General features: G+C 33.2%; 1 protein-coding gene across 1 annotated transcript in view; it reads right to left on the bottom strand.

Moving 5' to 3' along the window:
- Window positions 1-8,432, bottom strand: part of LOC127728026 (GTPase-activating protein and VPS9 domain-containing protein 1-like) — a 61,416-nt gene extending 52,984 nt beyond the window's left edge. Inside the window, exon 1 of the mRNA XM_052235175.1 lies at window positions 8,291-8,432. The gene's annotated coding sequence lies outside the window, so the exon portion shown is untranslated. The remainder of the gene's footprint in view (window positions 1-8,290) is intronic.
- Between the last annotated feature and the right edge of the window lie 13,488 nt (window positions 8,433-21,920).

Raw genomic sequence — 21,920 nt, 5'->3', positions numbered from 1 at the left:
CCAATAATTCAATTTTTGATGAAATCAAACAAAGTTTAATTTTGGACCCTTTTGACCTCAATATGAACCAATTTGATAGCGGGGCCCACAAATAAAAAATCTAAATTCATGGTTAGATTCAGCATATCAAAGAACCCCATATATTCAATTTTTGTTGAAATCAAAAAAAGTTTAATTTTGGACCCCAACTTTGACCAACTTGAAAACTGGGCCCATAATAAAAAATCTAAACACATGTTTAGATTCAGCATATCAAAGAACCCCAAGAATTCAATTTTTGTTAAAATCAAACTAAGTTTAATTTTGGACCCTTTGGACCTCAATGAAGACCAATTTAAAAAACGGGACCCAAATTAAAAATCTAACAAGAGTGCACACGCTGAAATGTCTCGCCTTCTTTACTAATCATTGATATTATGTTGATTGTCCTAAATATAAAGCTTTATTACAACTGTCACATAAACTTAACATTAACCAAGTAAACTAAACATTGACCAATGAACCATGAAAATGAGGTCAAGGTCAGATGAACCATGCTAGGCAGGCATGTACAGCTAAAAATTCTTCCATACAACAAATATAGTTGACCTATTGCTTATAGTTTAAGAAAAACAGACCAAAACACAAAAACTTAACACTGAGCAATGAACCTTGAAAAATGAGGTCAAGGTCAAATAAAACCTGCGTGACTGCCAAATAAATCATAAAATATTTCCATACACCAAATATAGTTGAACTATTGCATATATAGTATTAGAAAAAAAGACCAAAACTCAAAAAAACTAAACTTTGACCACTGAACCATGAAAATGAGGTCAAGGTCAGATGACACCTGCCAGCTAGACATGTACACCTTACAATCATTCCATACACCAAATAAAGTAGACCTATGGCATACAGTATAGGAAAAACAGACCAAAACACAAAAACTTAACTATAACCACTGAACCATGAAAATGAGGTCAAGGTCAGATGACACCTGCCAGTTGGACATGTACACCTTACAGTCCTTCCATACACCGAATATACTAGACCTATTGCTTATAGTATCTGATATATGGACTTGACCACCAAAACTTAACCTTGTTCACTGATCCATGAAATGAAGTCGAGGTCAAGTGAAAACTGTCTGACGGGCATGAGGACCTTGCAAGGTACGCACATACCAAATATAGTTGAACTATTGCATATAGTATTAGAAAAAAAGACCAAAACTCAAAAACTTAACTTTGACCACTGAACCATGAAAATGAGGTCAAGGTCAGATGACACCTGCCCGCTAAACATGTACACCTTACAATCATTGCATACACCAAATATAGTAGACCTATGGCATACAGTATAAGAAAAACAGACCAAAACGCAAAAACTTAACTATAACCACTGAACCATGAAAATGAGGTCAAAGTCAGATGACACCTGCCAGTTGGACATGTACACCTTACAGTCCTTCCATACACCGAATATACTAGACCTATTGCTTATAGTATCTGAGATATGGACTTGACCACCAAAACTTAACCTTGTTCACTGATCCATGAAATGAGGTCGAGGTCAAGTGAAAACTGTCTGACGGGCATGAGGACCTTGCAAGGTACGCACATACCAAATATAGTTATCCTAATACTTATAATAAGAGAGAATCTAACATTACAAAAAATCTTAACTTTTTTTTCAAGTAGTCACTGAATCATGAAAATGAGGTCAAGGACATTGGACATGTGACTGACGGAAACTTCGTATCATGAGGCATCCATATACAAAGTATGAAGTATCCAGACCTTCCACCTTCTAAAATATAAAGCTTTAAAGAAGTTAGCTAACGCCGCCGCCGCCGCCGGATCACTATCCCTATGTCGAGCTTTCTGCGACAAAAGTCGCAGGCTCGACAAAAACATGGTTAGATTTGGCATATCAAAGAACCCCAATAATTCAATTTTTGATGAAATCAAACAAAGTTTAATTTTGGACCCTTTTGACCTCAATATGAACCAATTTGATAGCCGGGCCCACAAATAAAAAATCTAAATACATGGTTAGATTCAGCATATCAAAGAACCTCATATATTCAATTTTTGTTGAAATCAAACAAAGTTTAATTTTGGACCCCAATTTGGACCAACTTGAAAACTGGGCCCATAATCAAAAATCTAAATACATGTTTAGATTCAGCATATCAAAGAACCCCATATATTCAATTTTTGTTGAAATCAAACAAAGTTTAATTTTGGACCCCAACTTGGACCAACTTGAAAACTGGGCCCATAATCAAAAATCTAAACACATGTTTAGATTCAGCATATCAAAGAACCCCAAGAATTCAATTTTTGTTAAAATCAAACTAAGTTTAATTTTGGACCCTTTGGACCTTAATGTAGACCAATTTAAAAAACAGGACCCAAAATTAAAAATCTAAATACACAGTTAGATTTGGAATATCAAAGAACCCCAATAATTCAATTTTTGATGAAATCAAACAAAGTTTAATTTTGGACCCTTTTGACCTCAATATGAACCAATTTGATAACGGGGTCCACAAATAAAAAATCTAAATACATGGTTAGATTCAGCATATCAAAGAACCCCATATACTCAATTTTTGTTGAAATCAAACAAAGTTAAATTTTGGACCCCAATTTGGACCAACTTGAAAACTGGGCCAAAAATCAAAAATCTAAATACATGTTTAGATTCAGCATATCAAAGAACCTCATATATTCAATTTTTGCTAAAATCAAACAAAGTTTAATTTTGGACCCTTTGGACCTTAATGTAGACCAATTTGAAAACTGGACCCAAAATTAAAAATCTAAATACACTGTTGGATTCATAACAAATAAATAAATGTGATCAAAGATTTTACAAATCTAATGCGCCATACTGTGCAATTAAAGATTACTTCTTGAAATTTTTCAATATTTGAAATTTGAAAAAAAAAAAATATTTGAAGAATAATTCTTTTTAATTTCTGAAATCTGAATTGAGAAAAAATTGACCCCCCACAATTTCTTTTTATCCCCCCCTCCTTTTTCCTCCCAAAAAATTCTTTCCCTCAAGATATGGTCATAATCTCAATTCAAATTTCCAATGGAGTTGGCAACCATAATTACCCATTTAAATTTACCATAGTGCTAACTTAATCTATTTTATAATAGAATTAAAAATATAGTGTCAAATCTTTCATATGGATTTTTTTGTAAAAAAAAAAGATGCAACATTTGCAGATATTTTTACTGGTCTTCCTTTATAAATATGCATTTCTTTAAACATAATTTAAAAGCAGTGTAAGGGAAGTAACCAAAACGTTGTATTTGGATTAACTCCCTTACACTGTTTTAAATTATCTTTATTGTTCATTAACCATTACTTTATACATAATTTAAAAGCAGTGTAAGGGAGATAATTTCAATGATGTATTTGATTTATCTCCCTTACACTGCTTTAAATTATGTTTTGTACTAAAGTATTTGTCCATTAACCAGGACAACCTTGTTTTTCCCCCTTTTTTGCCCCTAATTCCTAAACGGTTTGAGCCATAACCCCCAAAGCAAATCCTAACCATCCCTTTGTGGTATGGAAACTTGTAGTATAATTTCAGAGAGATCCATACACCGTTCCACAGTTATTGTCTGGAAACTAGAAAATGCTTATTTTTGGCCCCTTTTTGGCCCCTAATTCCTTAACTGTTGGTACCATAACCCCCAAAATCAATCCCAACCTTCCTTTTGTGGTATTTAACCTTATGGTCAAATTTCAAAAAGATCCATTCACTTAAACTAAAGTTAGAGTGCGAAAACCAATGTGTCTTCGGACGACGACGCCGGACGACGACGACGCCAACGTCATACCAATATACGACCACAAAATTTTTTTGCGGTCGTATAAAAACTGCAAAATTTCTGTAAAATTACTAACTCAGGGGCAGCAACCCAACAACGGGTTTTCACAATCGTCTGAAAATTTCAAGGCAGATAAATCTAAATCTGATGAACATTTTTGCCACCTGTCAGATTTGCTCTGAATGCTTTAGTTTCAGAGATATAAACCAAAAACTGCATTTTACCCCTATGTTCTATTTTTAACCATGTAGGCCATGATGGTTGGAAGGCGGGGTCATCGGACAAATTTTTTAAACTAGATACCCTAATAATGATTATGGCCAAGTATGGTTAAATTTGTCTCAGTAGTTTGAGAGAAGAAGATTTTTGTAAAAGATTACAAAAATTTACGAAAAATTGTTAAAAATTGACTATAAAGGGCAATAACTCCTAAAGGGGTCGACTGACAATTTTGGTCATGATGACTTATTTGTAGATCTTACTTTGCTGAACATTATTGCTGTTTACAGTTTATCTCTATCTATAATAATAACCAGATAATAACCAAAGACGGCAAAATTTCCTTAAAATTACCAATTCAGGGGCAGCAACCCAATAACAAGTTGTCCCATTCATCTGAAAATTTCAGGGCAGATAGATCTTGATCAAAAGAAATCAATATTATCCTATGTCAGATATGCTCTAAATGCTTTGGTTTCAGAGGTATAAGCCAAAATCTACATTTTACCCCTATGTTCTATTTTTAGCCATGGTGGCCATCTTGGTTGGTTGGCCGGTTCACCGGACACATTTTTTAAACTAGATACCCCAATGATGATTGTGGCTAAGTTTGGTAAAATTTGGTCCAGTGGTTTCAGAGTAGAAGATTTTTGTAAAAGTTAACGGACGACGAAGGACGACGGACACCAAGTATCAGATGAGAAAAGCTCACTTGGCCCTTTGGGCCAGGTAAGCTAAAAATTGCATCTCCTGTACATGTTAACCTTTGTTCTACATGTACAATGTACATGTACTGAATGTAGATTGTACTTTGCATTTCAACATTACAAATTCTTATGTAAATTTAAATGCCAACAAACATTGTAAATGTTATTTTACATTAGGAGTGAAGAAAACCCTAAAGATATTACACATGTTAAAAGAAATTTCAAAAAAAAAAAAAAAATGTTGAAAACAAAGTGAAACTTGGAATAAAATATATATGAAATTTATGCTTCTATTATGAATTTATTCAAAACTTGATTACTTGTACATTTCCATTGCTTGCATTCTTAGAAAATTTATTTGTGATAAAACTCAATATGTTTTTCAACATTTGCACTTAAGAACAAAAATTCATAAAGGGTTTCGCAGAACCCTGTGTCTAGCCTACGATTGCTGCTGTCAGTGTATAATTGTAATGTTGATTTAAAAAGTGAGTCCATTTATCAGTATTGTAAAATAAATAAAATTCCATGAAGGTTTGACAAAGTTATGGACGACTGAAAAACTTTAACCTTAGACTGAGCCTGAATGTTAACTGTAAAAAAAACAAAGTCCATATATCAGTAAAATATGGAAAAATGAAAATGAATATTATCAAAATTTTGTCTGGATACTGTCTTTTAGTCATAAACAAGCCTCTGCCCAAGTTTCATAAAATTCCATGAAGGTTTGACAAAGATATTGATGACTGAAAAACTTTAACCTTAGACTAAATCTAAATGACAACTGTAAACAAAATAAGTCCATACATGTATATCAGTAAAATACGGAAAAAGGAAAAAAAATATTTTCAAATTTTGCTCTGGATACTGTCATTTGGTCAGAAACAAGCTTCTGTCCAAATTTAATTAAATTCCATGAAGGTTTGACAAAGTTATTAATGTCTAAAAAACTTGAACCACAGACTGAACCTAAATGTTGACACTGCTGACGGGTCACCAATGACAGAATCTAGGATCGCTATGTCTTGCTTTCGCGACATAAATTTTGCAGAATCGAAAAAATACTAAATACAGCTGTATAAATATAAGGAGATATGACCGAAGGAAAAGGATTTAAACAAGCACAGGTCAAGTTTGGTCTTCGACAATGAGAAAACCCATACTTAAAAAAAAAAATCTAGGTAGCCAAATTAGACATGTAAGATAAGAACTACATTTATATTTGAGTTACAAATATAGAATACATTGTCGCAAAATATAAACTTTATTTGAACAAGGCTCAGGAACAGGTAGAAAGCGAGACTTTTCCGAGCATTTCTATCCTGTTTTGAGCCGAGTACAAATAAAATTTATGTTTCGAGACAATGTATGGTTATTCTTTATATACTGTAACTCCTACAACGGTTTCAAATGAAATATTTAGGGTAAAAACCATCATTTTTGAATTTGGAGAGAACGACGTAAAAATTATGGAACCTGTACTTTTAATGACGTCATAAATAAACCTCTATGGAAACGCATAGTCAACTTCATAAACAAGGTGATACACAGTCAATGCAATTTGACTGTGCAAATAGCACAGCTGCAGTATATTGTATTACAGTATACTATAGACTCTTCAAAATCAGCTGAGACTCACCATTACAAAAAATGAAGAGTCCTAGGACTCACCCTACAAATTTCCTAGTGAGAACCCAGGTCTTAAATGAAATTTCTATTTTAAAGATCAAACAAATTTCTGTCACTAGAAACAGCAATTACAGCTGCTTCCACTTCACTTTCACTAAAATGAACGTTCCATGCCAAAAATTTCATTTGAGATCAATGCTCTGATGTTTGGCCTTGCGGTTATAAAAATTTCGAGTACAATTATCATACTCAGACTCATACCTCAACCAATCAAATTGGTGGATTTGGTGTTTCGAGTACTGAGTAAAGCTTTATGACCGAGAACCCTGATCTTTTTTGTAGGACTTGTTGGGGTTGTGGGGGCATTCAGAGCAAAGTCTGAATGGAAAATGGATCTTTTAATTTTATGATTTGAGATAGAAACTTGCTGCCCCAAGTCTGGGTCGACAATTTCAATGTTTTCTATATTGATAGTGCTGTGATGTTCCACAGACCCTAAAAGTTGTAAAAAGGTCAGATATTAGAGCAATCTTGAACTAGGATCAAATATACCTACTGTGTCACATACATGTAGACCTTATTGCTGCTTAGTATTTGAGAATCTGTGACACTTGACCCTGAGATTTTGGGACACTTTAACTACATGTACAACAACCACTTTTGCTTTGTGACATCAAACATTTTCACTTATGATGTAAAAGTTTATGAGAATGTCTGTGAAGTCCTGTAATGGTGTCCAAATAGCGATACAGTGTATTGGTAGATGCCTCTTTTTAGCATACTTAGCTATATATATTTCAAATGCTGAAGCAAATTTTTCAGGCTGAATTTTGAGAGCAAATCTTACCATGAAATTTTCACTGACAGCTACATGTAGAAATATTTGCATATAGTATTTTATACCTTTTCTGTGCTCAGTTAATCCAGGTTCTCACTAAGGTGAGTCCATGACTCATGAAAATCTGTCTAGACTAATCATTTTCAAAAACTGGCAAGTCCAAAGATGCATCAAGATTGTAAAATAATGTATCAACTAAGCATACACACCAGCATTTTAAAGCAAAAGTTTTAAAATAATCAAATTTGAAGTCATTATAAGGCTTTAATTTTTCATGTAGACTGAAATAATAAATTATAAAACAATAAATTTCTTCTTCTCAGTCATGCCAATGTTGGACTAGCCATGGTAAAAAAATGATGAGTCCCTGGACTCGCCTTCAAAAATCCTTAGTGAGAACCCTGGTAATCATGGTAATGATGATATAAGTTACAATTCCAGCCGTAATGACGTTGGCCCAATTTTTTCTACATTTTGCCCAGGATCCTTCGCTTTGCAAGTTCAGAGTATGAAATAAATCTGAACTCACTAAAGATGACAGATGAAAATTTATGGAACTTTCAATTCATAGTATCTGTTATGTTGTCAAAGGAAGACATCGCAATAAAAAAAAATAGCTTTTCAAGACCTCATAATTCGGTTAAACACAGATAAACTCTACCTTAACTGGGGACATTGTGATCTCCTGAACACTGAGATGATTTTGCACACTTTTCTGTAATGGACTTCTGTATAATTGCTGCATAAAATTAGGCATGCGATAAAATTACATGTACAAATCATATTAAATTAAAGGAGATGTGGTATAAGGACCAGTAAGACAACTATTCAAAAAAGACCGAAGGATAAGGATGAAATTACCAACAACATTTCCATCTACGAACACCGGACACCAAAATCTTTTCTGAGTAAGGACTGCGAAATGTTCGGTGTTACTTTTTCCAAAGAGTTCAGTAGTGTTTTCCGTGTTGTGTTTAGAAACAACTCGTTGTGTAGTCTGCAAAATCACCTCCCACTGAAAATCGGATGAGTTGTACATGACAAACCAGGATACCTACGTAATGAGACCAATATTCTCAGATCTGCTATCCTACATAAATATTTAAAGTACTGAAGCAACCTTGTGTCACTTATCTGCACTCACGATAACGCAGCAAAATATGATTTAGTCCTCCCCCGAAAAAGTCACCCTTACCTTATTTACAGTTCATTACGCATGACAGGATATTGGGGGGAGATAACTGCATGCTTCAAATTTGAAAAACATTAGCTTCTACAAAAAGATGAACCAGTCCGAAATGGCTTGGTGCCGAAGTGTCTTGTTACCCTTATGAATCACAGGCACTTGTCTCGGAAAAACTCCTATATACCTTAATATAACATAAGGTACTTAACTCGCATTTTTTAAAAATGTCACCCGGTCGCAAACTTACTTGTATCTGAAAAAAAAAGCAATTTAGATTTACGGCATAACAAGTTTTAGTGGGGTAGACAACCGAGAAATCGAAACATAACGGAAGTTAGCGACCGGGTGACATTTTTAAAAAATGCGAGTTAAGTACCTTGTGTTATTATATGTTAAAGTATATAGGATTTTGTTTCCATTGACAAGTGCTTTAAAATTGTGTTATGAATGCATTATCAAGTTTATGTCACGGCCGTATAATTGATGTTAGCCACCTGGCCTTTCTAACCTCAGAGCTGAGGACAATGCTACAATTAAATGTTTATGTTGAAAAGGAATACAATACAATAATACAATACAATACAATGCAATGCAATGCAATGCAATGCAATGCAATGCAATGCAATGAATAGAATAGAATAGAATAGAATAGAATAGAATAGAATAGAATAGAATAGAATAGAATAGAATAGAATAGAATAGAATAGAATAGAATAGAATAGAATAGAATAGAATAGAATAGAATAGAATAGAATAGAATAGAATAGAATAGAATAGAATAGAATAGAATAGAATAGAATAGAATAGAATAGAATAGAATAGAATAGAATAGAATAGAATAGAATAGAATAGAATAGAATAGAATAGAATAGAATAGAATAGAATAGAATAGAATAGAATAGAATAGAATAGAATATCTGGCAGTTTCAATTCTTAATGGGTGAGCACTCATTCTTAATTTACATATAGACTGCCTTTTTTTTAAATCAATGATATCTAAATATTTTTTTTTTGAAAACAATCTTTAAATGAAAAATAAGTGTCAAGTTTGCCTTTTTCAGTGTTCATTGTTTGATACTTAAGATGATTCCAATATTTAAGAAAGCTGTCACACAATTTATTTTTAACAAACTTACATTGTAACTGTTTATTAATACACATACAGGCACCATATAATAATTCATCTTTCAAACCTTCTAGTCTATGACAATATTTTAACATTGATAAGATAACTGTAAAATAAATAGGAAATTTACCAAGTTCTGACATCACAGTTATATTACTTGCTTTTCTATTAACACCAAGAATGTATTTCATAAATTTATTATGTGACCTTTCGGTAGAATCCTGAGAAAAAAACCTTTTCTAACATATATTCATTTCTTTTCTTACATGTAGCTGAATCAGTAATAAACATTCCCCAAATTTCACAACCATATAAAAGAATTGGTTTTATTATATGATCATACAGATGTATAAAAGTTGTAATACTAGGATTAGAGGAAGACAAACACCTCTGTAACTTAAAACATGCTTTAAGTGATTTTTTTATATAATTCATCTTAACATAGCTTAAATTTACCCCTAGATGTAAATTTAATTCCAAGATATTTATAGAACTTTGCACGTTCAAGCTCTTTCCCTCCAAAATAAATTGGGCATTTCAAAAATACTAGCTTCACGGTCATACTCTGGAGCATGAAACATTACAGAGGCGTAGCTTCACTTAAGGAAATGAGTTAACTGCCTCACCAAATTCTTTATCAATAAAAATAGAGAAGATGGAGATAGATAAAATATGTAACGTGTACTCAAAAGTATAGAGTTGAGAGTGAAGATGGTTCAAAACATTTGACTTCTCTATCCTTTAAACGAGCATTCCTCAATCAACTTAAAACTAATAATTAATTAGATCTCCTGAAATGATCAAGGTTGATACAGAATTCTTGTTTTAGAAACGGACAATGTAAACTTTGTAACAAAAGTGGTCCAAACAAGAGGTCAGAACTGTGAAACTGATATGATGATTTTTATTTACGTTCAATAGATGTGGTTTTCAACAGACACTTGGCATTCCCATGGGAACCAACTGTTCTATCCTTCCACCGACATGTTCCTTGATTAACACATGTATGAGCCAGGCTTCATAGTTCAATCAGTTATATCAACCCACGCATCTCGCTAACTTAAGTTGCTGAAAATCGATATATAAATCTACGCGTTAAAGAACCCATGAAACAAATCTGTCCGGGGTCCATAGGGGGCCTTTTGGAAGACAAAATTTCTCTATTTGTCTAACATGATCTCCTTTTTTTCCGGTTGCAGTCGAAATTCGTGCTCCTATACTGGTCGACACCCTCTGCAGAACCTATATTATTGAATATGGTTATTTTTTTCTTGTCTTGGATATGCATGAAACATTTGTCGTTTGATGTAAGGCAAATAACAATCAAACCTGTATAAAAATCGACTTTACACATGTTTTGTGACGTCGATTTGCCGTAACCGTCCATTTCCAATCCACATTGCGGTCTTTGAACTGTGTCAGACTTTGAATCCCAATATCAAATCGTTGACCTCTGTCAATGAAAATAAGGGTCAAGCTACGCAACTGCCTTCACTAAATAAATCGTCTATGCTTTGACATAATATTTTGACAGGGATATTGTGGGACTACTACAGTAAAGGTTTAAACAATAAATTTATTGTTCAGTGTCCGGGAGTTTCTTTTTTACTTGTAACAGTCTACAGAACATAACATTAATTTGTAAACTATGTCTCAAAGAAGATTTTTTATGGATTAATACAATGTATTTATAGTAGAATCTGTCTAAATAAAAGTCTATTTTACTTGTAAAATCCGCAGTGCAGTGATCTCTAGTTAATCAATAAGTTGATTTCAGGTATCAGTGATCCATTCGGCGGGGGACGTTTTCCTTTTATGAATAGACATTTGCGCTTTAATTTTTATGACATTTGCGCTTTTCAAAAAGGACATGTGTGCCTTTTCTATCAATCTAATTAAAAAAACTATCTCTCATCCTTCCCTCTTACTGATATGTCACGTGGGAGTTGAGTTATCGTGGTTAAAAGTAACACTTCAAGAAGGCAGAGTGGACTTTACTGAGTTTGGTCATAAACTGTGATTCATAACAGTACAAGAACAAATCTGCTATTAATGGTGCGCAATTGGTGCCAAAAGGAATACCTACAACCTGTCGATAAACTTTATTGCCGAAACGTTCATAAATGTTATCGAGGAGAAAATTAACAGCTTCAATCATCTCATCACACCTCCAGTAAGTATATCTAGCATATTTACCTTTCTCATTAGAGAAGAAGGCTTTAAATGAGTTGCAGCAAATACATTTGCATTCAGATTTACCAAACGACCATTTAATTAAATAGGAAAACTTTTGTTTGATAAGATTGTGTTGAAGTGTAGTGTAAGGAGTTGAAAATTAAAAACTGTCAACAGAATCAAAAGGACCATCAAAAGCACGTAGTTTATCTAAAACATCCAGTTCCTTTGACTGTTTGCATGCAATAGAATGAACACACCATTGTATATTTAAAAATACATGGTATTTTATATCAAGATACAGGAAATGTACGATTCAAATAAAGAATGATACCCCATTTTAAAAAAAAATCATTAACTTGAATTCTTCGAAAAAAAATTTGTTTTATTTTTATAGATATCTAGGACTAAGACAGGAAACGAACAGTAGCTCCGACTACCCTATAATCATCCATCTTCAGTATCATATATTTAAAAAAAATAACAAATGACGTGCTAGCCATAGACAAGAATAAATACTTACAAAAACCAGTCGCATAGGAAATCATACATACCTATTACAACCAGCTACAAAGGACTGTAAACAGTGTTCCTTCTTCGTTAACAGGCAGTGCCAAGGACTGGAACAAACTGCCTCCGGATATCGCAATAACAAAGTCTTGAGATATTCAGGTCTCAATTGACAATAGCAGATACGTTGTTCATTGTTAATTTTTTTTTTATATGTATATGGTATCCACTGTGGTCACTTCTGTATTTATTTGCAATATTTATGTTTACTGGAAAGGTAAACGGCGAATAACACAAACGATCAAGGCAAAGTATTTTCCATATTTAATTAAATTGGACACACGGTACCAAGCTAAAACAAATTGCGTAAATATACAATTGAAAGTTCATTATAATATTACAGATCAGCGCTTGTGTTTGTACTTTTCGCCTCTCATCATAGTGTCCTTGATTTATATATCAAATGGCTTAATAGAAGTACCAGGCAATGATAATGAAGATTTTCAATGGTATTTGAAATGTGACGTATCATTTGTTTTATATGTATTGCGTTTTGCGCAGTTTCAGTTACTCTCCTGAAGTAGGCATACAATAATATAAAGAAAATCACAGTAAAACCGCTGGCAACGTCTTTAACGTCATTGTAAAGGATCGACACAGATTGACACACGGATCGTTGTACATATTTCTTTAACACTTTTACAAATTTTTACTGACGTCTTTATTGTGAAAAAGGACAGAGAGATAATTGCAACGAAGTTAGGTTAATCAACTTATGACGATTTTTATCAGGTACTTTTTGCATGCTTATGTAGAACGATGCAACCAGAAGCAACAACATAGCAGACATGTGTTCCTCGTGTTTACACAAAATTAAAGCTTATGATTAGTTAAAAGTCAAAATAGTGCTTAAACTGTTTAGATAAGAAAATACAAAAACATAACATAAATTAATAATTAAAGGAAAATTCCTGCAGTATTATAATAATTTCTGTAGCAATACTTTAATTAAGTTTAGGACAATCTCCACCGACACTGTTGTTATCTTCAAGGAACGGAGTCTTTAAATTCCACCCATGTTCAACAACATATAGTTCTTAAAGAAAAATCTATGTATTAGAGAAATTAGAAATTTAATGTAAGAAGGTTTTTCGCCGATTTTACATGTACGTGCTTTCTATACAAATGTTCACCTATTTTGAAAGAATTTAATCAGTAAAATTTCAGATAATAAAAGAGATAAATGCATTATTTTTTCGATTTTCAGTTAGAGTTCAACGAACCAAAGTTGTATGCCAAATTTTACAAAAATCAATGGCATAGCCAATTTACCCCAACTTGGCCTTCAGTGAACTTGTTCAGACTACCATAATCATTCATTTCCATTACAAAGACAGACAAAAGAAAAGTTTATATTTTTTAATAGTTATCAAATGAAAAAAGGTTTTGTTTTACGCAGAACTGACCACGGAGATGGAAAGTAACTTAAAAAGATTTAAAATTACCTCAGACATTTTTTTAAATTTTGGTAATACAATATGAGAAAATGATGTCAAAATTAATATTTTTGAAGAAATTTGGTCTTATTTTCCCGGTTCCATTTTAGATGGCTGACTTCCACTATGTTAATGAGAATTTAGAATCCGAAAAGAAAAGGCTTATTTCCCAGGTTAAAAAGGACTCAATCACTAAAGAAGAACTTGAATTCTGGACGAAAACGGAAAAATCCAAGATAACTTTTACAGACAAAATTACGAAGATTTGTACAGGAGATCAGGTTTGTAATTTAAGTTAAACAGGTTTGATCAAAAGGGGAGAACAAAAAATAGTATTTCCAGTTACTAATAATAGGCGGCATCTCTAAAATGAGCATTATGAAAGAATTTTAAAAAAAAAGACTTCCGACTTTGCTTGTCATGGATAAGAATACTGAATTTTGTGAAGCTGTATGAAAATATGTCCAAAATGACACAATTTAAACAATTTTCAGACACTTGCGAGTACATTTTATCATGTACTTGTAGCAACGCTGACCTTTTTACTACGGTGTCTGGATCTTAATATGTTCATTGACGTGTAATTCCTTTTTTATACATACTGATTATGCATAAACGTTTTATCCCCAAAAAAACACAACGCTTACAAAAAAAAAAAAAAAAAGAAATCGATAGACATTGAAACCCTAATTTGCAATCGAAACTTAACTCAGGTAATCAGGATCATTGTTTAAGCCCAGAACCTCTGCTAGAAGTTACAAAACTCTTGGTAAACACATTTGTTAACTTTATGTTTTATCTTTGTCTATTATTTTTTTTATTCAGCACTCATTTTAACTAACATTATGATGTCAAAATTTAAAAACAACGCATTCAGAGTTCTGCTTATATTTCCTGTGCATAATACAAACACTATGAAAATAAACATAATTTCTTTTCAACAATTTTTCACATATTTAAGATGAAGTCAAGGAAGATAAAACAGTTACGGACAAGATGACATCGGTAATCAACTATTTGATGAATCCATTGATGACCTAAATGAAACCGGGAATGAACTAGATGAAAACAGGAATGAAAGTGACGAGAATCCACAGATAAAGAACAATGAAGCTGTGACAGAGACGCAGAAGCAAGACTTCGCAGATAATGCTGTTGTTAAGCTTTAAACTGCAATAACATCTAACTATCCTACCATTTATTGATTCAACAATCCGACGAAGTTTGGTTACGAGGCGTGTTGTATTTCTCTCTTCTACAGAGTTGTTTTTCTCCTCTTCCAAGAAAAGACGGCATTTCAGATTTGATACCTAAATCGTTTAATGAATCAAGAGAGTCTCGAAAACCACGATCTACAATTAATATGTCATCTTCATAAAGCCAATCGGCTATTTTCTCTATATTTATTTAAATGATATGGTTTAAAATGTTTGCATTATACTTTACATCACCCATGTATGGTCCAATCATACTAACTATATATCCAGACGTAGTTACAAAGACCATTGGCTTTGCCTGTGTTTATGCATGCTAAACGATCCACGTTGGAATTTTAAAATTGCTACATTTTTGTATATAGATATATGTTCCATCTACAACAAGAATAGCGGGATTTGTAGTATCACCGAATAGGGATTGCGCTAAAGGACGAGTGTGATTATTTATAACGTCATTTCGTGTTATGTGCTGTAAGTCAGGATTTTCAGGGACAAAGGTTTCAACTAAACATTTTCTGGCAGATGAAATAACACGTCTAGTAGCAGCACGATCCAAGTTGAATAACGTGGATAGTAATCTATTGGACATTCCACACTTAAGTTTAGTCAGAAAAATGTCAATGCATTGTCAAATTGTACGGCAGTGTGAATCCTTCATGGAAGAAGTCGATACGCTTTTTGCCATATTTAGCGATATATCCCTTCTTTGTTTGAGTAAATTGGTAATTTCTATACGATTTAAATCGCTGGATGATTTTTTTCTCAACATTTTGTACATGTAGAGCTTGAAAACAATTCATCTGATAGATGTCCAGGGTAACACCTTGTAACTTGTGGGAAAAAAAATCTTTGTAAAAATAAGTCATATCTAGCAGAATTTGGTACTGTTACAAGTTTTTGCCCTTGCCGTTTACAGACTACACATTATGCATGGCTGGTGGTTGTAGATAGTAATTAAAGCTGAAGACTTGGGGGTGAACAACACTCAACATCATTTATACGAGAGGTTCTTACAACTGGAGCAATATCTGGATCGTTGTCTTAATACTCAGCTTTTCTTTTTTGAACTTGTTTCTTTTGTATTTCTTTTCCACAAAATAATCTACATGTATTACATGTTACACCTTCAATAACTTCATGTGGACGAATGAATAATTTTTGCGGATTTCTTAATTATTTTTTTACCACTTAAATATCTCCTTTCAGCAGGTTTTGTAAGTTTACTGCAGATAACACATGGTAAATAACATTAAAGAGGAGGCATGCTGAAAGTAGAAGGTAAACTTGTATTCAATTCACGAGAAAGAAAAAAATATTTGTTCGTTCATTTTTTATTTGGCATAATTTATGCCAATGTTTATGGGGAAAATTACATTCTTGAACAAAATAGATTCTCTAAAATGTTTATAATCTGCCTTCTCTTTTATCTATTGTATAGATATATAATTTGGTGTACTCCAAGGACTGACTTGGGAATAGAAATAAATACCCGTATGGTTGTGAGGGATGTATAAATACGCAGCCACGTCCCTCGAACTGGGGATGTTAAAATCCGATGCCTCGTGTAAAGAGAGTGCCACGCTGTCCACGTTAGACAACCAGTTTAACATATCTCTGACGGGTCGCACAGTGGTCTGTTGCAAGGCAAAATCCTTTCATTCATACCATCATACCTCATTTTCCCGTGGCACTAGGCCCAAACTGATATCCAGCTGCCTTCAACCCGTTCGCCCTACCTTGCAGAACCTACAATCTACTTATTGTATTAATTATTTGTTTGTTCTCGTCCTGAATATACATGAAATTAATAATTCCAGCTGGACATGAAGCAAGCAACAATCAATCAATCATTTGTTTTGTCACGGTTAATCATGATCAATCATCAGACTTGTATCACAGTCCATCTTTTCATTATAAAAATAGGAAGATTTGTGATGAAAGTCTGCTATTAAAGGGCGCAATTGGTGACCATAGGAATACCTACAACATGTCGATAAACTGTATTGCCGAAATGTACATAAATGCTGCCAAGGAGAAAATTATTGGCCTCAACCATCCCATCACACATTCAGTTTGTATATCCAGAATATTTACCTTTTTCATTAGAGAAGAAGGCTTTAAATGAGTTGCAGCAAATATATTTGTAATCAGATATTTCAAAAGACCATTTAATTTAATAAAACTTTTGTTTGCTAAGATTGTGTGGAAGTGCAGTGTAGAGAGTTGAAAAGTGAAAACTGTCAACAGAATCAAAAGGACCACCAAAAGCACTTAATTAATCTTAAACATCCAAAGATTTTTTTACACTCCAAAAATAGTTGATTCCACTATTTTTATATGTTTTATTACAAAAAAATAATGATATGTTCTTTGATAGCAGTTAAGGAACCAGTTAAATATTTATATCAAATCATTTATAAATTATCCTTCCCCTGTTTACAGCAAACGAAAAGGTCCAAATTTCCCTGCATTATTTGGCCGCTGCATGAATTTTACATCTTCTTATTTTTAAATAAAGAGAATACGTTATGGCGTTTTCGAAAACCATCCCTAACATTGGTGACATTGATCTAAAAATAAAATATGGATATTATGGGAAAGAGCGTTGCATTGCCATATCCACTGAATTTATGCAACGCACCGCAGGAGGATATCAAGGTGTGGAGGATGTAATCCGAAAAAATAAAATATATTAACAGGATGACAGTTATGAGATTTGATTACAGAGATGACGAAGGAGATTTTGTCGATCTGACGCCAACTAATTCTACAAGGTTCTTGCAAAAAATAAGAGCTACCTGTATTTAGTGATTTTCCAGTTGTTAACATCCGTGTCTTCGCCATTTCTGCAAAAACAACTTTCTTCTGAAGAAACGAAACGTTGCCCGACAAAAAGTAGCCGTAATGATAGTGAAACCGCCAGTGAAACGATGGCTGATTTGGATCTTTTTCAATACAAATCACCGATTGAGTATTCCTTGGAAACATTAAAAGAAGAAATGGTAGAAACCGATGCCCATACATATATACAGCTATACTAACCACTCGGGAGTCCGTCAGAATATCTCACTGTAAAACGTAACAATAAAAGTTTTAGACTGGGAGAATTTCGATTATTCATTAGTTGAAATTTGGCTTAAAACTAGTTTTCAGTAATTGGGAGTCCTCTTTATTTCTTTGGTCTCTTAGTTATGAGCTAAATACCGATTTAATGAGCCAAACACTTTTTGAATTACCTGTTTATTGTTTGTTCTTGTGATATTGTTAACTTTCCAATTATGTTACGATACAGGTCTAATTGAAGCAAACGGTAGACTAAGAGGTGATCAATCTTAATAAAAACCAATTGTTCAGAGAACAATTTAAGGTCTTTCCACTTCTAAAGATTTATTTTGATATGAAAATATTAAAATTCGGTTTAAAATGTCATTACCAGTGTCAAATAATAGCCTATTGTTTGCTGATACCAAAAATATATGGTTTCTATACTATTTTGTTTGAAATAACGGAGGTAATTTGATACTTCCGGTCTGAAAAATGGCATTTTCGGTATTATTTGATAGTTTATTTGAAACTGCTTTCAAAAATATATTGTTCTATATACTTTTACATGAAATAAGTACAAAAAATAGCCACTTCCGGTTTACACAAGGTCACTTATGTTTGCTTTTTTAAAGTCATATGGCTTGTAACCTAATGCACAAAGTCCTATGGCTTTATGATGTATAACTTGATATGAATTTGAAGCAAAGGTCAAAATCTAGAACGTCAAATTTACCTATGACCTTGACCTCAATTTCAAGGTCATAAACCAAGGACCTCAAATCAAAAGACACTAGGTCTTTATTGTATATGGTTAATGAGTTATATCATCACACGCGTAATTTAAAATATAATAGGGAAGAAAACTCCCATTTAAGGTCAGCATACCCTTTCAACCAAAATGTATGTGTAACGACATGTCGCAACTAACATTTTAGTAAAAATATGTAGTCGATATCTTATATGGTTTTTAAAAAGAAGTGAAAATAAGCCAAAATCAAAATTTATAATATGACCTTGACCTTTGACCTTGACCAATTTTTTTAGTTTTTTTGGACCAAGGACCTCAAAACAAAAGACCCTAGGTCTCTATCACTTATGGTTTACCAGTTAGAAATGCATAGATCTACCACTTCGCCTAATATTCTTATTAAGAAAAAATTCACACACCTAATTAAATGGGCATTTAAAAAGTCGGAATGCGAATACATATGTTCAAACTCTTTTAGGTCATTTTTCAGTAGCAACAAACAAAAGAACTATGTCAATTGGACATGCTTTGATACTATATCTGCCCTTGAATTTTTACTTGATAACATTTTTGTTCGCTTTGGAGATTCCGTATATCGTCAATTTATCGGAATTCCAATGGGGACTAACTGTGCACAACTTATTGCGGACCTGTTTTTGTATTGTTATGAGTTACAATTTATGACTAAAATCAGCAAAGACCCATCGAAACAACATCTGATACAAAAATTTAACAATACTTTTAGATATTTGGATGATATATTGGCTCTCAATAATGACGACTTCAGTATGTATACTAAAGAAATTTATCCTGTCGAACTTACTTTAAATAAAGCTAATACTAACAATGACCACTGTCCTTTCCTCGATCTTGATATCTATATCATTAACGGGAAGCTTAATACAAAAATTTATGATAAAAGAGATGATTTTTCATTTCCTATCGTTAATTATCCATTTTTAGATGGTGACGTTCCCTTGTCAGCATCTTATGGTGTTTATATATCTCAACTTGTACGATTCGCTAGGGTATGTAACAAAGTATTAGATTTTAGCGAGAGAAATTTATGTATTACTGAAAAATTATTACACCAGGGTTTTCGATATCATAAACTAGTCAAAACATTTACTAAATTTTATCATCGGTATAAGGACATCATTCGTAAATATAACTCAACAATAATAAGACATCTTATACGTTCGGGTATTTCACATCCAATCTTTTATGGTAATATTCTTTACAAAGCACAAAAAATGTCAGTATTTACCTCAAAAGCTAACAAAACCTTTAAACAGACTTATTAAGAAGGGATATAGTTACGATACTGTTGTCAGGTCATTAAAGAGTGCATATTTTGGCTTTAATATTGATTCACTTATAGGGTCTTTGCATCGGAATTAAACATATTTATTCTAAAACCAGTTGTTGGCATGACACGGGTTATGTTCTTCTCATATATTTTATGATGGTATAATACTAAACCCCTAACAGGAGGGATTGTGCCTGATATTCATATGATGAAGACATAATCTTTCAATCAGTTTAATTGAGGTCTGGAGCTGGCATGTCAGTAACTGCTAGTAGTATGTTGTTATTTATGTATTATTGTTATTTTGTTTATTTTCTTTTGTTTCCTATTCTGACATCGGACTCGGACTTCTCTTAAACTGAGTTTTACTGTGCGTACTGTTGTGCGTTTGTTTTTTCTACATTTGCTAGAGGTATAGGGGGAGGGTTGAGATCTCAAAAAACAGTTTAACCCCGCCGCATTTTTGCGCCTGTCCCAAGTCAGGAGCCTCTGGCCTTTGTTAGTCTTGTATCATTTTTAATTTTAGTTTCTTGTGTATAATTTGGAGTTTAATATGACGTCCATTATCACTGAACTAGTATACATATTTGTTTAGGGGCCAGCTGAAGGACGCCTCCAGGTGCGGGAGTTTCTCTCTGCATTGAAGACCCATTGGTGGCCTTCGGCTGTTGTCTGCTCTATGGTCGGGTTGTTGTCTCTTTGACACATTCCCCATTTCCATTCTCAATTTTATTAATAAATTTTGTACGCGTGCCCAAGGGGTCTTCGATCTATTCCGACAGCTCATTATTCAACCAAACGGTCACTCCTATTAGTCCAAACAAGCATTTTGTAGTAAAGCCTTTTAGTCATATAGACATATCTGCATATAAAATATGTGGTATGATTGCCAATCAGTCAACTCCCCACCAAGAACCAACAGACGTAAAAGTTAGCAACATAGGTCACCGTACGACCTTCAACAAAAAGCAAAACCCATACCCCATAGCAAGTTATAAAAGGTCTCGACATGACAAACACGAGAAACTTAACGGCCTCGTTTCTGTACAAAACAATAAACACAAAATAAATATGATATACAGCAATGTATTAAAAGCTGAGAGGATAAAGAACAAAGCGAAAGAAAAAACACAGAACCCGCATGGAAACAGGCAAATGATCTGTACTTTAACTTTGGTCAAAACACTTTTCGTTTTAAAATTGAAATTAATGACCTGGTGAATTTAGGTCCTTATCTTTGGCTTAGATGTATATTTGAAAATACAAAATCAAGGTTTATTTGGAAATTTTTCTAATGCAAGTCTTGGTTTCAAATTATTGTCGAGTAAGCTAAAGAGGTAAACAAAAAACAATCACTAAAAGAAAGATAGGCAACCCCATTGACAAAAGAAAAAAATGAATATAAGAACTAGTGCCAATCCACTACGCAGAAAAAAACCGATAGGTGAGCAAAACGAACCTTATATGTACATGTACGTAAACCATTGATAAACTCCTGTGCTTCAGAAGGCAAGCAGTTCCTTCTCCACTTGTGACTCCGTTCGCGTTACTCCGGTTTTTAATCCGTTGATGAGTGTTTACCAGTGATAGTGCATCATCATAATTACAGTAGCAGAAATCGAAAATAATCCTCAACCTTATTAGTTTATCTTACAATGACGAGTATCCCTATAAAGATATGTATATTTTTTAATTGTGCTATTAAAATGAACGAAGTTTATATATTAGCCGCCTTCCATTATTGTGTGTGTGTAAGTGGTGCCGTTTTTTTTTAAATAAATTGTTTGATTCCAAAAAGATTTGGAAAGGGAAAAAAAAAATACTTTGCTTAAGAAAAAGTGACAAATAAGCTAATTAATTTACATTTAAAATTAGG

This window comes from Mytilus californianus, unplaced genomic scaffold (assembly GCF_021869535.1).
Source record: "Mytilus californianus isolate M0D057914Y unplaced genomic scaffold, xbMytCali1.0.p SCAF_2, whole genome shotgun sequence".
Lineage (NCBI taxonomy): Eukaryota > Metazoa > Mollusca > Bivalvia > Mytilida > Mytilidae > Mytilus > Mytilus californianus.
This window is presented reverse-complemented; position numbering and strand designations above follow the sequence as displayed.